We start from the raw sequence: 10,327 nt of genomic DNA, 5'->3' as shown, positions 1-10,327 counted from the left end.
TGATGGTGCCCTCTTGTCTTACCTATCACATAAGTAGACACTGACTGCATATTTTCTAGGAAAAATTAGCTAAATTTTTCTTCAGTGGTCAAAATAAAATGCATTTTTTTTTTTTTTTTTGAGATGGAGTCTCACTCTGTCACCCAGACTGCAGTGTAGTGGCCCAATCTCAGCTCACTGCAACCCCTGCCTCCAAGTTTCAAGTAATTCTCCTGCCTCAACTTCCAGAGTAGGTGGGTAACAGGCACATGCAACCACACCTGGCTAATTTTTGCATTTTTTTTTTTTTTTTTTAGTAGAGACAGGGTTTCGCCATGTTGGCCAGGCTGGTCTCGAACTCCTGACCTCAAGTGATCTACCTGCCTTGGCCTCCCAAAGTGCTGGGATTACAGGCATGAGCCACGATGCCCAGCCTAAAATGCTTCCTTATCAAACTTTACTTAACTTTATCTCCTTTCCACAGGCTTCTAAACTTCCAGCTACCCTCAGTCTGAGCCAACATACAAACCCATTTTATGTCCCTCCTACAAACTTGTTGACTTCAGGGTAAAACATTTTCTGATCTAAAATCTGATTATTCACCCTCCATTTGCCATTCCCCTCTGACCTTCTCATCTTTTTTGCTCCTCTCTAAGAAAGAAAGCCTTTATCTGTTTAACTGTGCAATCCTTAAAACTCTTGTATTTGGTATTTCCTTCTGTTGCAATACTCTTTTAGAATTCAATTTTTTTTTTTTACATAAACCTAATTTAGCTCTATTTTACAAAGTTTAAAAACTGCCTCAAAACAGTAACAATTTCATCTTCAGTAAGACCCTACCAATACCCTTCCATCTTAATGTTAACTGCATCTGCCTGTGGGTCCCCAATGTTCCATGGCTATATAGCTTCTCTCAGTATAAAGGCTTTTCCCATGGCTGGGGTAAGCAGGCTGGGATACCTGCAGGGAAGATTTCCTACCTTTTTTGTATTAAAAAGTTAGCTAAATTTTTCTTCCCTCCCCAGCCAGGTATGGTGGTTCATGCCTGTAATCCCAGCACTTTGGGAGGCTGAGGAGTGGGGGAGAAATCACCTGACATCAGGAGTTCGAGACCAGCCTGGCTAACATGGTGAAACCTCGTCTCTACTAAAAATACAAAAATTAGCCAGTGTGATGGCATGTGCCTGTAATCCCAGCTACCTGGGAGGCTGAGGCAGGAGAATCACCGGAACCTGAGATGGGGAGGCTGCGGTGAGCCGAGATTGCGCCACTGCACTCCAGCCTGGGTGACAGAGTGAGACTCTGTCTCAAAAAAAAAAAAAAACAGATGTTTCTGACTCATGTGTCAAGTCAGGCCACCCAATACTTGAGAGATTCTCCCACCTCATCCTGCTCACTTAAGTGCTCAATGACCACCTTGTCAGGAGACACTGCCTTATGCCCCAGTGAGTGCCCTGGCTGCATTTCTCTTTGCAAGTTATTTAACCATTTCACTGGAGCCAGGTTTGATATTTTTCTTTTTGTCTTTTGGGATACTATTTTCTCTTTCACAACTCTTAGAGAATCCAGGGAGCAGAAATTATTTCTGTGTTTTTCCCTCAATACCAGCATCTGATTGGCTGACCAGCAATGTGTCTGGCAAAATGAAAGCTGGGTTGGGTTGAAGACAATCTTAAACTTCTCAAAGGGTTTGCTTTCCAAAGAAAGAGTACACTATGAGATTCCTCTCAGCTCCAGGGCATTCACCTGCTCCCCTGAGCAGCTACCGTCCAACCTCAGGCTGTCCCACATCTCCCATTCCCAGATACTCAGACTCCCATTCCAGGCCAGGAGCTGAGATTCACTAGACATTCCAGCTACAGTGGATATCTTGGTTTATCCCTAGAAAGTACTGAAACTCAGGACCAGGAAAAAAACTGAAGGGTGGCTGAGGACACATTACTTATAAAGTTTCCAAAGGGAAACTGTGACCCAAAAATATTCTGGTAAGATCTCTGTCCCTAGAAGTAATAAAAGGAAAGGAGGCACAGATATTTTTTAAAGCACAGAGTCAGGGGATTCTTCTTTGCTTACTTCTCTTGGGAAATATTTATAATATTTATAAACAGAAAACAAATCTTTTAAAAAATACCATCCAATGCTTTGTCAAAAAATAATTAAAATATGGCATCTAAAATGTACACTAAATGACAAATAGTTAATAATGTGAATTAGGAGGGCAAGTTGGCATTTGGGAATGTCAGAAGGAACAGGAAATTTAGTATTTTACTGCAAGCCAGAGTTAGGCTGGAGGAATGGGAGATGGAGAGAAGTCTGGAGACTCTGCTTGGACACGTGAAAAATGCGGGGGGAAATCAGTCCCCTGTGGAGTGTGAAAATAATTAAGTGGCAGGCAAATAGCTGAGGTGGCTCCAGTCCCTGGGTTTTTACTTTCAAAAAAATCTAACTCGAATGCATTTTTTCCGTATTATTACACTGGGGGAAGTAAAATTCAGGCTTAATATAAACTGCCAAATTAACCTCTGAAAACATGACCAGGAAATTTCCACCTTGATTATACAAATTAAGAAACTACATAACTCTACCTAACCACTTACGGAATTTGCTTTCCTTTATCATGCACCTTATAAAACTGTTTTCTTCAAGCCTCTCCCATAAACCACAAACTACAAAACATAGCTTCGTGCTCTATAATTCTTGAATTACTCTTTGATTAAACGCTTTTAACATTTTTTGCGGTGACTTCCACAAACTTTTAATAGAAAAAAAGGGGGCCTGGGAACCCCATGGACCAAAGCTCTTCCCATTGATGAACCCCGCACCCCGCGTCAGGATTCGCCCCTGACGACCCTCCCGTGGTCCCTGCACACTCGGGGAGAGATGCGGCGCTGCGGGTGCAGATCTGCCGGGAGAGGGCTCCAGGCCGGGGCGCAGTCGCTGCGCAGGGAGGAGACGGGACGCCCGGGGTCCAGTTGTCAGCCCGGCCGCCATCTTAGGCTGAAGGGGACCGAGGGTCGGGCTGCGCCAAGGAGAACTCGGGCAGCGCGGAGCTGGGAGCCGACTGCGGGGAGGCCCGTGTTCCTCCACAGCCACTTACCACCAGTTCAAACCAGGCCCTCCCCTTCTCTCGGGATGTCGACCCGGCACTCTCACCATTTCCAGGCTTCCAGGGGGTCCCGGCGTCTTAGCTGTGCATCTCCCAGTACCTGCAGGCAACGGGGCCACGTAGGCTGGGCCTCCAGGAGCAGAAGACACTGAACAATGAAGAGAAGAGCCGGAGCTCGGGCTGAAGCCGGAGACAAAGGTCCCGCCAAATCCGGAAGCCAGCCTGTCCGCTCCAGCTGCGTGCCTGATTGGACGGTTCCCAGAACAGCGTCCCTGATTGGATAACATTTAGAGCCCCACCCCATCAGGCTCTGAGTGACAGAAGATGTGCTCAGCTGCTGGGCTGAATGAAGATCGAGTGAAACCTAAGCATTTTCAGGCGGGCCTTCCTCCCTGAGCCGAGCCAGGCCTTCCCCAGTGAATTGTAAGGCAACCCTCTGAAATAAAATGTGAGCCACATGTGAATTCTAAATTTTCTAGTAGTTAAGAAGAAAGAAGAAACAGATGAAATTCATCTAACCACTTAATAACTCAATATATACAAAATATTATTTTAGTATATGAGCAATATGTAATTGCTAATGTAGTATATATATTCTTGGAACTAAATCTTTAAATCTAACTCTGATTCATATGCCTGTAATCCCAATACTTTGGGAGGCCGAGGTGGGTGGATCACCTGAGGTCGGGACTAGCCTGACCAACATGAAGAAACCGTGTCTCTACTAAAAATACAAAATTAGCTGGGTGTGATGGCTCATGCCTGTAATCTCAGCTACTCGGGAGGCTGACGCAGGAGAATTGCTTGAAATCAGGAGGTGGAGGTTGTGGTGAGCCAAGATCACACCATTGCACCCCATACTGGGCAACAAGAGCGAAAATGTGTCTCAAAAAAAAAGAAAAAAATCTAACTCTGTATTTTACCTTTCTAGCACATAGAAGTTCAGACCAGCCACATTCCCGGCACCCTGCAGTCACACACGGCCAATAGCCGCCACATTCAAGTGCAGCTCTGACACCAGGGGAGGTAAAAGGCCTGAACATCCCTTTTCTGCCCGAGGTGAGGGAAGAGCCTCTCCCTACCAACATCTCTTCAGTTCTGAGGATGAAATAGAGCATGGCCATAAAAAGAACAGAGGATAGCAGGAATAAAATTACCTTAGGTACTGTGGTTACAAGCACTGCTGGCCTCCAGTTGCTCACCTTTCTTCAAGAGATTAGACAGTGAACAAAGAATGATGATGTCACAGGAGAATAAAACTCTATGTCTTTAGATCTGTACACAATATAGCCCTCCAATGGTCAGGCTGTGGTTATCTGTTTTCTCCTGTTGTATGAGATGCTGTGTGTGTATAAGCACCAATCACATGCATACACGTCCACATGTATTTCTTCATTTCTCAACATCATCTTACAAGACATTCAACTTAAATCAGGGGAAAAGATTAGTACTCTCAGGGTGCCCACTGTAAGAAGGTAACTAGTAATCAGTCTGTCATTAAAGCCTGGCATCCTATCTGCACTAGGTGCATGTATTAGTTAGCTGTTACAGCGTAACAAGCCATCCAAAACTTCTTAGCTCATAATTGAGATGGTTAGTCATTTAGGCTGGGCTCAGTGGGACCATTCTTCTGTGTCAGCTGAGCTCCTTCAGACATGTATCATCAGCTGCTTGTTGACTAAGCAGCTATGCTTCTGGGGGTGAGCTTCTGCTTCTGGGGCTGTCAACAGAGGTGACTTGCTTCTCCTCCCCATAGTATTTTATCTTTCATCTGGCTTATATGGGCTTTTTCATGGAGATGGCAGCCTTCTGACAGAAAAACAGAAACATTCAAGACCTTTTGAGCCTAGGCCTCAAACTGGCATACGATCATGTTCACAGGTTTCTACTGCCCTGAGCAAATAAGGCCACCTGGATCCAGGGATTGGAAAACAGATTCTGGATCTCAATGGGAATAGCTGTAAAAGTACCTGGGAATGGGCATGGATACAGGAGGGATAAAAAATTGCTACCATTATTTGCAATCAGGATCATCCTGCTGTTTTTTGTGTATGTGGTTTATAGAACTCTTTCACATCAACAAATTGTCCAAAGACCCACAGCTTCTAATGGCTGGGTTGGGACTCAGGATCAACTCCATGTGACCCCTGAAGTCCTGGAGAGTAACACTTCTAAAATGGATGCCAAATTTCTTTTAGATTTGTGCCCATATAGTACTGTTTATTATTAGAATAATCTAAAACCTGGGCATGGTGGCTCAAGCCTGTAATCCCAGCACTTTGGGAGGCCAAGGTGGGTGGATCACGAGATCAGTAGTTCGAGACCAACCTGGCCAATGTGGTGAAACCCCATCTCTACTAAAAATACAAAAAAAAAAAAAAAAAAAAAAAATCAGCCAGGTGTGGTGGCAGGCATCTGTAGTTCCAGCTAGTTGGAAGGCTGAGGCAGGAGAACCTTCTGAACCTGGGAGGCAGAGTTTGCAGTGAGCCAAGATCATGTCATTGCACTCCAGCCTGGGTGATAGAGTGAGACTCCATCTCAAAATAAATAAATAAACAATGTTAAGAAATGGTAGAAACACATGGTGGCTCACACCTGTCATCCTAGCACTTTGGCAGGGTGAGATGGGAGAAGCACTTGCACTCAGGAGCTCAAGCGCAGTCTGGGCAATATAGTAAGATCTTGTTTCCATTAAAAATAAAAATAAAAAAATTAGCCAGGCATGGTGAGGAATGCCTGTAGTTCCAGCTCCTCAGATAGCAGAGGTAGGAGGATTGCTTGAGCCTAGAAAGTCAAGGCTGCATTGATCCATGATTGATTATACCACTGCATTCTAGCCTGGGTTACAGAGTCAAACCCTGTCTCAAAAAATTAATAAATAAAAAAGGAAGAAATAAATTGCAAGAGCATTTCAAAATGACATAGAATAATTTGGAAAAAATAGCTGAGGGATGAGTTGAGAAAATCAAAGTCCAACCACAGATTATTTATTTTTTTATCACACACAAAAAATTGAAAACTTAGAAAAAAACTCTAGAGAAATTAAATGTTACAGAGTTTAATTGAACAAAAATTATTTGCAAATCACGCAGCCTGTGGAGCCAGAGTAGGCTCAGAAAGACTCCAACACAGCCACATGGTAAAAAAAGACTGATGAAAGGAAAAGCAAAGTGATATACGGAAAATGAAAGTGATGTACAGAAACAGCCAGATTGATTACAGCTTGGGATTTTTGCCTGATTTGAGCATAGTTTGAAGATTTGATATTCTTTTATTGACAAAATCACAGTGGTTGGTACAGGAATGGGTTACAGTCTATTTGCATATCTAGTTAGGTTTCAGTTTACTATGTACAAAAAGAAAAAAACTATTGACCAAAATTAAACATGAAAGGGGACAGCTTCAGGCTATAACTACTTTAACAATTTTTCCCTTTGGGTTAACTTCACAATTTTCAGAGATAGATCAAAACTTGAGACATTGATATTATTCTGCCATCATCAAAAATATACTTATTTAGTCTCAAATCTCACTGTGAAATAGCAGAACTGTGAGTTTTGTAAAGTGGAAACAAGGACTTGAGGATATTAATTATTTAAAGGATTACAGTAGAAGGAGCCTTACTGTGTTAACATTTGCTTACAGAATAAAAACAAAACCTGGCCTGTTTTAGGATCTAACTATTTTCTTACATTTTTAGTTTGAGTATGTCATATTTAGCATGAGTGACTCCATTTTGGTTTGGTTTGATTTGGTCTGTTTGAGCATAGTGTACAAACTCAGTTCAGAATGATGGCCTCTAATAATTTTCTTTTAAAAATTCCCCCATTTTGGTTAAGTTTACACATAGGTCAGAGTGTGACCAAAACTTAGGGCTTTAGAACCACTCTCAGTTTCCACTATTTTTGGTTTTTGTCCTTATCATGTCATTCATGATAGGTTATGGCAATCTTGGCTCACTGCAACCTCTGCCCCCGGGGTTCAAGCGATTCTCCTGTCTCAGCCTCCCAAGGATCTGGGATTACAGGTGCCCACCACCATGCCCGGCTACTTTTTTTTGTATTTTTATTAGAGAATGGGTGTCTCCATGTTGGCCAGGCTGGTCTCGAACTCCTGAACAACCTCAGGTGATCCACCCGCCTTGGCATCGCAAAGTGCTGGGATTACAAACATGAGCCACCACCCTGGCCTGGGCTAATTTTTGTATTTTTAGTAGAGGCGGGGTTTCACCATGCTGGCCAGGCTGGTCTTCAATGCCTGACCTCAGGCATCCACCTGCCTCGTCCTCCCAAAGTGTTAGGATTACAAGTGTGAGGCACTATGCCTGGCCAGTGGGATTTAATGACTATAGATCTTTTGCACAGCAAAGGAAATCATCAGAAATGTGAACGGACAACCCAGAGAGTGAGAGAAAGTTTTTGTAAACTATGGGTCTGACAAAGGACTATTTTCAGAATCTGCAAGAAACTCAAATCAATTAGAAAACAACAAATAATTCCATCAAAAAATTGGCTAAGAACATGAATAGACAATTCTCCAAAGAAGATATACAAATGGCCAACAGTTGTATGAATCAAAACCATAATGCTATACCGCCTTCTGCAAGAATGACCATAATTAAAATATCAAAACATAGTAGATGTAGGCATGGATGTGGTGAAAAGGGAGCACTTTTACACTGCTAGAGGGAATGTAAACTAGTACAACCACTATAAAAAACAGTATGGGAATTCCTTAAAGAACTGGAAGTAGAACTACCATTTGATCCAGCTATCCCACTACTGGGTATCTACACAGAGGAAAGAAGTCGTTATATGAAAAAGACATATGTGGCCAGGTGTGGTGGCTCATGCCTGTAATCCCAGTACTTTGGGAGGCCAAGGTGGGTGGATCACAAGGTCAAGAGATCGAGACCATCCTGGTCAACATGGTGAAACCCTGTCTCTACTAAAAAAAAAACACAAAAATCAGCTGGGCATGGTGGTGCGAGCCTGTAGTCTCAGCTACTTGGGAGGCTGAGGCAGAAGAATTGCTTGAACCCGGGAGGAGGAGGTGGCGGTGAGCCAAGATTGCACCACTGCACTCCAGCCTGGTGACAGAGCAAGACTCCATCTTAAAAAAAAAAAAGAAAAGAAAAAGACATGCATGCCTGTTCATAGCAACACAATTTGCAATTGCAAAAACAGAGCCAGCCTAAATGCCCATCAACTAATGAGTGGATATGGAAAATGTGATACACACGCACACGTCCATACATATACCATGGAATACTACTGAGCCATAAAAAGGAACCAAATAACGGCATTTGCAGCAAACTGGATGGAATTGGAGACCATTATTCTAAGTGAAGTAACCCAGGAACAGGAGACCAAACATCATATGTTCTCACTTGTAAGTGGAAGATAAGCTATCAGGATGCAAAGTCATAAGAATTATATAATGAACTCTGGGGACTAGGAAGGAAGGGCACTAGAGAGTTGAGGGATAAAACACTACACGTTGGGCAATGTGTACAGTGCTTGGGTGATGGGTGCACCAAAATCTCAAAAATCACCTGGATAAAGAAATTATTTGCCGGGTGCTGTGGCTCACGCCTGTAATCCCAGCACTTTGGGAGGCCGAGGCGGGTGGATCACGAGGTCAAGAGATCGAGACCATCCTGGTCAACATGGTGAAACCCCGTCTCTACTAAAAATACAAAAAATTAGCTGGGCATGGTGGCGCATGCCTGTAATCCCAGCTACTCAGGAGGCTGAGGCAGGAGAATTGCCTGAACCCAGGAGGCGGACGTTGCATTGAGCCGAGATCGCACCATTGCACTCCAGCCTGGGTAACAAGAGCGAAACTGTGTCTCAAAAAAAAAAAAAAAAAAAAAAAAAATTATCTGGGCCAGGTGTGGTGGCTCATGCCTGTAATCCCAGCACTTTGGGAGGGCGAGGTGGGTGGATCACCTGAGATCAGGAGTTCAAGTCCAGCCTGGCCAACATGGTGAAACTCTGTCTCTACTAAAAATACAAAAATTAGGCTAGCATAGTGGTGTGTTCCTGTAATCCCAGCTACTCTGGATGCTGATCTCAACCTATTACTGGTTGTTATAGTTACCTTCTATCAGTGGGCACCCGAAAAGTACTGATTTTTTTTTTTCTTATTTAAAGTTGGATGTTTTGTAAGACAATATTGAGTAATGCAGAAAAACATGTAGACATGTTTGCATGTGGTAGGTGCAGGAGAAAACAAATAAACACAGCCTGGGCACTAGGGCCAGCCAAACAGCAAAACAAGTTTGCCTTTAATCTGTTTTCTTCATATCTAAACACTGGAAGTGATGAGTGGGGAGAGACCTGAAGACATACAGTTTTAATCTCCTGTGGCCCCGTCATCTTTATTTACTGTCTGATCTCTGGAAGAAAGATGGGCAACAAGTGGCCAGCAGTGGTGTACCTGTGGTTATTTTATTCTTGCTGCCCTCTGCTCTTTCTATGGTCACTATCTGTTCCACCCTCAAAACTGAAGAGAGATGTTGGTAAAGGGAGGCTGTCCCTCCTTACTTCTGGCAGAAAAGGGATGTTCAGGCCCTTCACCCCTCTGATGTCAGAGCTGCACTTCAATGTGGCAGCTATTGGCCATGTGTGGCTACTGGCTGCCTGGAATGTGGCTGGTCTGAACTGCAATGTGATAGAAAGGTAAAATACAGAGTTAATTTCAAAGATTTAGTTCCAAATAAATATATATGCTTCATTAATTATTACATATTGATCACATATTAAAATGATACGGTTTTAGATATACTGGGTTAATTAAATTGTTACAGTCAATTCCACCTGTTTCTTTTTAAAGTTTGGCTCCTACAAAATTTAAAATTCACGTGTCGCCCAAATTTTATTTCGGAGGATTGCCTTCTTTTTAAAATTTCAGGCTGCCTGCTTAAAAAACCAAAAGCCAGGAAGGTCATAAAATTGGAAAATTTTGAGTAATTGCTATTACATTATTTGCATTTGTGAGTAGTCATATAATATATTATTTATAAATGCATGTGGCCTTATTCACAAGGTTAAATGCAAATACTCTGTGGGATGGACCTGGCTCAGCTCAGGGAGGAAGCCCTGCCTGAAAAGGCTGCAGCTTAGGCTGTCAGCCCGGCATCTGATCTCATCTTCTGTCACTCAGGGCCCGATAGGGCGGGGTCTTAAACGTTATCCAGTTAGGGACGCTGGGCTGGGAACCGTCCAATCAGGCACGCAG

The sequence above is a fragment of the Aotus nancymaae genome, unplaced genomic scaffold (genome assembly GCF_030222135.1).
Source record: "Aotus nancymaae isolate 86718 unplaced genomic scaffold, 86718_ANA_hifiasm-v0.15.2.pri h1tg000012l, whole genome shotgun sequence".
Classification (NCBI taxonomy): Eukaryota; Metazoa; Chordata; class Mammalia; order Primates; family Aotidae; genus Aotus; species Aotus nancymaae.
Note: the sequence above shows the minus strand (reverse complement) of the source record.